Genomic DNA, 7,560 nt, shown 5'->3' on the forward strand with positions numbered 1-7,560 from the left:
GAAGGTGGACTTTTTAGGCATAGATGCAGTTGGATGGCGGTCTATGTACTTTGTCGTAATGCCCAATTAAATCTCACTGTACTTATCATGACATGTATGTGCATTGTTATGCCCTCTCTATTTGTCAATTGCCCGACTGTAATTTGTTCACCCAACGTGCTTTTATCTTATGGGAGAGACACCTCTAGTGAATTGTGGACCCCGGTCTATTCTTTTATACTGAAATACAAATCTGCTGCAATACTTGTTTCTACTGTTTTCTCTGCAAACAATCATCTTCCACACAATACGGTTAATCCTTTGTTACAGCAAGCCGGTGAGATTGACAACCTCACTCGTTTCGTTGGGGCAAAGTACTTTGGTTGTGTTGTGCAGGTTCCACGTTGGCGCCGGAATCTCCGGTGTTGCGCCGCACTACATCCCGCCGCCATCAACCTTCAACGTGCTTCTTGGCTCCTCCTGGTTCGATAAACCTTGGTTTCTTTCTGAGGGAAAACTTGCTGCTGTGCGCATCATACCTTCCTCTTGGGGTTCCCAACGAACGTGTGAGTTACACGCCATCAAACTGCTCCAATCCATGTGTCTGAAGCATCAGTTTCCACTGTAAAGGTTTTACTAAAATCAGGTAGTGACAAAACAGGAGCAGTGATCAAGGCTTGCTTTAGTGTCTGAAAGGCACATTCCGTGTCAGTAGTCCACACATAGAAAACCCCTTTTCTAAGAAAATTGGTGAGTGGTTTGGCAATCACACCATATTTTTTGATAAATTTTCTATCATAACCAGACAACCCTAAGAAACTCCTCAATTCCTTTGCAGAACTGGGTGAGGGCCAATCTCGCACAGTTTCAACCTTGGCAAGATCTGTAGAAACCCCTTCAGAAGAAATGACATGCCCTAAATATGCAATGCTTGTTTGAGCGAAAACACATTTTGAAATTTTGACTTGCCAGTGATTCTCTCGCAACTTGTTCAAAACCTGATCAATATGCAGCAGATGCTTCTCGTAACTAGTGTTGTAGATGAGGATATCGTCAAAGAAAACTAGCACAAATTTACGCAAAAACTCCTTCAATGTATTATTCATAGAATTGAGAAAAGTTGCTGGAGCTCCAGTTAGTCCAAAAGCCATGACTGTGAATTCATATTGCCCTTGATGGGTAGAGAATGCAGTTTTAAATTCTTCTCCAGGTGCCATTCTTATCTGATGATAACCAACCCTCAAATCTAATTTAGAAAACCAACAAGATCCCGCTAGTTCATCAAGGAGTTCATCAATTATAGGTACTGGGTATTTGCTCTTGACTGTCAAAGCATTAAGATGCCTATAGTCCACCACAGGACGCCAGGTATGATCCTTCTTTTTAACCAGTATGAGTGGGGAAGAAAAGGCACTGGTACTTATTGTTGATAGGTTGTGCACCCAGTACTAGAGGAATAAAATGATCACAGGGGCGCCGAGGTGCTAAACCTACCGGTTCAGCGAATACTGACTCATACTCCCTGAGAATCTGACATACTTCCTCTGGTAGCTGTATAGAGTTGTCCTAGGATTCATGTAGTAGCATTAACTCCACCACAGTAACAGAGAAGTGACTAGAATTTGGGCTTGTTAATGTAACAGTGGCACCATTATGTTCAAAAGTCATCCATTGTTCTTCCCAGTCCACCCTCATGGGGCTACATTTGGCCAACCAGTCCAAACCCAATATGCCATCATATGTGCCCAAGGATAAGAACTTGAACTAAGACTGAAACTCATGCCCTTCACATGTCCAGGCGCAAGACATGCATTATCCCCTGATCGCATTGCATTTGAGCTCCATCAGCTACCTTCACCCTCAATGTTCTTCTCAAGGCAACCACATCAGACAAGAGGGGAATGAACTTGCTATTGAGAAAGGAATGAGTGCTACGTGAGTCCACCAGGAACTGAACTTGTTGGTTTTGAATAGTAGCAGACAGTTGAAAGGTTAGAGAATTGGGATCTTTGATGACTGCATCAGCCAGCAACAAGTGCACTTCAGCTGAATGTTGAGAACTGGAAGCAGCATCATCATCGGCAGTGTCCAGATTGAATAATTCTAGCACTTCTTGAAGAACATGCATTTGAAATGTACCCTTGCACTGATGATCTCGTGACCACCTCTCACCACACGTGAAACACTCACCTCTGGCGCGACGATAAGCACGCAGAGCTGCCCACTTTTCCTCAACTGATGTGTTAGATGGACCTGGACGCGCACTACCGTTGGGGCACACTTCAGGTGTTGTTACTGGAGCATTTGGTGGTGGCGCTGGTAATGGTAAGTAGCGTCTTGGTGGTGCTGGTAGAGTTAGCACAGGTGGAGCAGACGGTAATTGCAGCCTCTGGCGATTCTGTGGTTGAAACTGTCGAACGCCTTCACCCATTTCCTCCTGCAACAAAGCAAGGGAATAGGCAGTATCGAGGTCGCGTGGAGATTGAATTGCAACAGTAGCACGGACATGATGTTTAAGGCCGTCAATGAACTTAGTAGTGTAATGCATGATGTCTAAATTAGGTTCATATGCAGACAATTGATCGATGAGTTCAGAAAATCTCTCCACATAGTCAACTACTGTGCTGATTTGGTGAATGTTATACAGTTGGTGTAATAGAGCTTGCTGCTGGTTGTGACCGAAGCGAACTACTAACCACGAAAATAATTCCTCCCAAGTGGTTGTAGGTATTTTTCGCTGCACAGATTGCAACCATCTGGCAGCGACACCTTCAAATTGCATCGTTGCCACAGTAATCCACATCGATCTATGTGTTCCATAGAGAGCGAAATAATCCTCACAACGATGTTGCCATAGTTTTGGACAAGCACCGTCAAAGCGAGGAAAATCGATCTTAGGAATTGAACGGTGGTGTGTATCATGATCTCGGTTGTATGGGAAGGATTCATCATGACGACGGTGCGGAGTACTATCACCAACAAAAACTGCAGGAATAGATCGGGACTGTAACGTACCTCTTGCCGGAGGAGGTACATAGACACCAACGGTGTCATGAACCTTCCCACGGGAAATTTTGTCGTCGTCGAGCCCGTCCGGGCAAGCATCGCCGTCACGCGGCTTGAGAGGTGCTGAGGGCGCTGATCCCGGTGTAGGAGTGGGCTTGGAGGTTCCCCGATCCAGGCGCATCTAGATTGCGCCCAGATCCTCACGGATCTCAGTCAGCGCGTCGATGGTGATTTGATGGAGTTCCTGTGTCTCCCACTTGTGCTCAGCGAGCACCGCCGCCGACTCCGCCTTCTGGTCGTTGACCAACTTCACCATGGTATCGAAGATCTGCTGCTTGGTGAATCCTTCGACCTCCATCACTCGATTTCTCGTGAATTGGCGTGTGCGGTGGTGGGCGGGTGGGGGGAAAATTTGATCCAGGTTGGGCTCTGATACCAGATTGTTAGCTACTATCTATGAAATCCTGGGATAATTCTCTCTTAGATATCACAGGTTCTAGTACGAATTCGAATTCGGATACAAGTTGGGTTCCAGCCCTGGCCGAAGCCGTGTTCATCCAAGCCACCATACAAGAACTACAGATCATCTACTTATACCAACTCCCACTCTTGGAGATGCAGTGGCCAACTTCAGTCGCGTAGACGGACCGGTACTTGACGGATCCTCGTGCTCCTTCGTGTTGGATCTGGACCATGCTGGGTCGCTAACATTAATGCGTGGTGGCAGTGTGGCACTGCGTACACTAGGACGTGGTGGCAGGGTTCACAACGTCCAATGGCAAAGGGGCATGTTCACAAGATTTTGGGGCTGGTTCAAGAAAAACAAAACTAACGGCACACACTAACAGAAGTAACACTAGTGTCATATAAGTATAAGGAAATAAATCAAATTAGAATGTCAAATTGGAAGATTTTTTTTCCAAGGTCAAATAGGGAACTGAACTTTTAGCCAGTGTCAAATAAGGAATCCTCTCTCCTTCTTAACGAAATTGTATACGAATGTGAAAGTATCTACGAGATTTTTAATAGTAGTAACATTTTAACATATGCTTTTATTTTATTTATTTCTTGAAATTTCGGGGTCCAAGCAATCCAAGATCCAAACGACCGCGCTCATTTTTACATGGCGAGAAGATCCACGTTTGGAGCGGCGTCGGTTCAGGGCTTGACGGGCCCCGTGCAGGCGGCGCATGTCAAGGGCACTTGGCGGCTGCAGCCGGAGCCTTGGGACACGCGGCCAGGGAAATGGACAGAATCTCTCCCTGCTTCGCGTCCCAATCCTCCTCGCTCCAACGACGGACGCAACGCCGGCGCCGCCCGACGCGCGATCGGAGAAGAGAGCGCCCTCCAGTAATGGAGCGGCCCGCAAGGAAATCTTCCCGTCAGAGCAAGGTGTGTAAGAGCATCTCCAGTCGCGTCCCCCAAAGCGTCCCCCAAAGGGATTTGGGGCGCGCCGGACAGAAAATGCGTTTCAGCCGCGTCCCCCAAAGCCCTTTTTTGTCCGACGCGCCCCTATACGGTGTCCGGCGCCCCGAGCCCGTCCCCGTCCCACAGGGGACGCTCCGGGGACGCCGGACACAACGAAAAGCGAGGCGGGGAGTGGCGGGGCCGACCCGTCGGCGGCACAATTAATTTAAACCTAACCGTCGCCTACCTCGCGACGGAAGTTGTTGGCGCGCAGCGACGGTGCAGTTCCCGCGAGGGCGCAGCGGACGCGTCCCGTCGCGCCTAGCTCGCGTGCCGGCGTTAATGAGCGCCACCGCTCCTCCGCCTCCCTCCGGCCTATAAAAAGGGCGCCTCTCATCGTCCCTCTCACACACAAACCCTAGCGCCTCTCTCCCAAACCCTAGCCGCCACCATCTCTCAACAAGACTCGACGCTATGTCTGGTAGAGGCGGAGGCCGACCTCGCGGCCGCGGCCGTGGTCGTGGTCGTGGTCGTGGTCGTGGTCGCGGCATAGCTGAACGCTCGCCGTCGCCTCCCACGCCGTCGTCTTCATCGTCGGAGATGGACGTGGAGCCGGACGTCCTGTTCGAGTTCGTCCACGTCCTCAAGGGCGACCCGCGCGGCATCCAGAGGCTGCCGGACTCCTTCGCCGAGTACGTCGGCGGCGTACGCCCGCGCACGATGCATCTGCGGGAGCATTCGTGCGGCTACCGCCGGTGGATCGTCAAGGCGATCTACGACGCGCGCGGCAAGATGTACCTCAACATCGGGCTGGGAGAAGTTCGCGCGCCACCACAGCCTCGAAGCCGGCTTCATCCTCGTGTTCTCCTACTTCGGCAACAGGGACATGAGCGTCAAGGTCTTCGACGAGAGGCGCTGCCTCCGGGACTACCACGTCGACGGGGACTCCCACGACGACGGCACCGACGAGGAGGACGGCCGAATGAGTGTTGTTTCTTCGCAGCGAATACGTGCACGGAGGTTTCTGCCTGTTCGCCTCATCGGTAGAACCAACAAGGGCACCATCCTCCCGCTGGATTTTCCGAGTTTAGGTGATCTGGGTGTGCCCTCGAGTGTTCTTTCTTAGCAGCGAACACACGAAACCTTCGATGCACGGCCTAGTTAGGTTTAGTTTCTTTGCAATATTTTATATTTGTGTCCACCATGGTTCAAACTATGTATTAGTTTGTGGAAAACCATGTTCCAAACTATGTCTTCGTGTAAACCACGTTCCCAATTATGTATTAGTTTGTGGAAATTGAAATAAAAATGCCAAGAAAAATTATTTTAAATGTTTGGGGCGGCGTTTGGGGACGCGGCTGGGGAGCGACGTCCCCCAAACGCGGCACGAACGAAACACGTCCCCCAAACGCTCGATCCGGCGCGGTTTGGGGGACGGTTTGGGGGACGCGACTGGAGATGCTCTAAGGTTTCTTCACAACGGGTTACCTCTAGTCCCCATATGGGCATATTGGTTCACATCCTGGAAGTATTAAATGAGCTATAGTTTCTAGGAGTTCTTTCGAGCATGCATAATCCGGAACATAGGACCGGAGAGATGGATCACATACATCTCCGCAAGTGGTGATGAGTGTGGAAATTTGGAATTCGATGGATCCCCATCCGCTGAATTGCAAATTATGTGATTGAACAGACAGAAAATATGTTTATTACCCTTTACATCTCTCCTCGTCTCCCTCGAGAACTCAAACATCAGTACTGTAATAAAGTTACTATAAAAAACGAACTGTAGTAATTCTGCTGGATTTTACTAATTTAATTTCACCCGACTAGCAAACTTGATACTGAAGATATCTTCATGACACAGAAAAAGGCTTGATTTTATCAGAGATTCAGAGATTTATGCCTTTTCAGAGAGTACATCATCAGTAGAATAGAAATATTCTGTAAAATACTAATGTTCATGGTGAAATCTGGAGAGATGTAAGAGCAACTTCAGCAGATCAACGGTTCCGCTTGGTTTGCGCCACAGATCAGATCCTGTATTCGAGGCCTGGCCCATAAACATTTCACGGGGGCTCGTGAAATCATCGGTGCGGCCGGTATATATAGAGGCTGATGGCTGATGCGGCGGGTACGGCTTAGAAACCCTACTTCCCCTCCCCCACAGTCGGGCCCACACTCCGGCGAGAGATTCCGCCGCATTCGCCGCACCACCTCACCCATCCCGGTCCCTAGATGCCCCGCGGCGGTAGTTCCGGCAAGGGGCGACCGAATTGGGGTCCAGTATTCAGCAGGCAGTGGAGCGCGCAAAATGGGTCTACTCCGAGGGCACGCAGAAGCGCACCGCAAGGCACTGGACCAACTGGTTCCTTGTGCTGCCGGGGAAGCTTGCCCCGTACGCCAATTCTAGCAAGGGGTCGTCTTCCGGTTGTCACCGCTGCCGCCACCGCTCTCCTTCACCATCCAACGACGAGGTGACCTCGGACGAGGAGGAGGCGCCCGCGAGGCTGTTCGGCAACGGCGACTACATCCACAACGACGAGGAGAAGGCGGCCATGATCGAGGTGGCCCGCATCATCACCGAGGCGGAGGCGGCCGGGGGTGGAGGCGCAAGGAGGCCGACACCATCCGCCTGGTCCACACCTTCAAGGCCACCTAAAAGGAGGCTGCCGTCAAGCACGAGCTCGTCGTCCTCGACGACGAGTAGAGCTTGCCGTCCTCTGCCTCCGCCGCGCCTAAAGGCCCTGGTGAGGTATCCTGGCCTCCTGGGGCCTTTTTTGGTAAAAATAGGTTAGCAGCCGCGTAGATTTAACTTTATCGTGCTGCTTTTGTAAAATCTATGTATATAGTTGAATTGCACCGACGAACTCGATCTACCGATGAACTCGTTGTTTAATTCTCTCGCGAAATTCGATTTCGAGTTTATCGGTTAGTATTTACGGGATCTGATCTGCATGAGCTCGAAACGCATGCGAAACTGATTTTTCGGTGCCTTGTATTCGCGATTTACAGACCCAATTTTAAGGGGAGGCAAGTGGCCTTTTAAGTTTCATCCAATACACCATTTACCACAGAAACATATTAGATATATGCTCACAGCAACACTAACAAGGGTGCCACTTGGGATGGTTCTCTCACGCAGTGGTGTATCTAGGTTGATAATAT

The sequence above is a fragment of the Lolium rigidum genome, chromosome 7, assembly GCF_022539505.1.
Source record: "Lolium rigidum isolate FL_2022 chromosome 7, APGP_CSIRO_Lrig_0.1, whole genome shotgun sequence".
NCBI lineage: Eukaryota > Viridiplantae > Streptophyta > Magnoliopsida > Poales > Poaceae > Lolium > Lolium rigidum.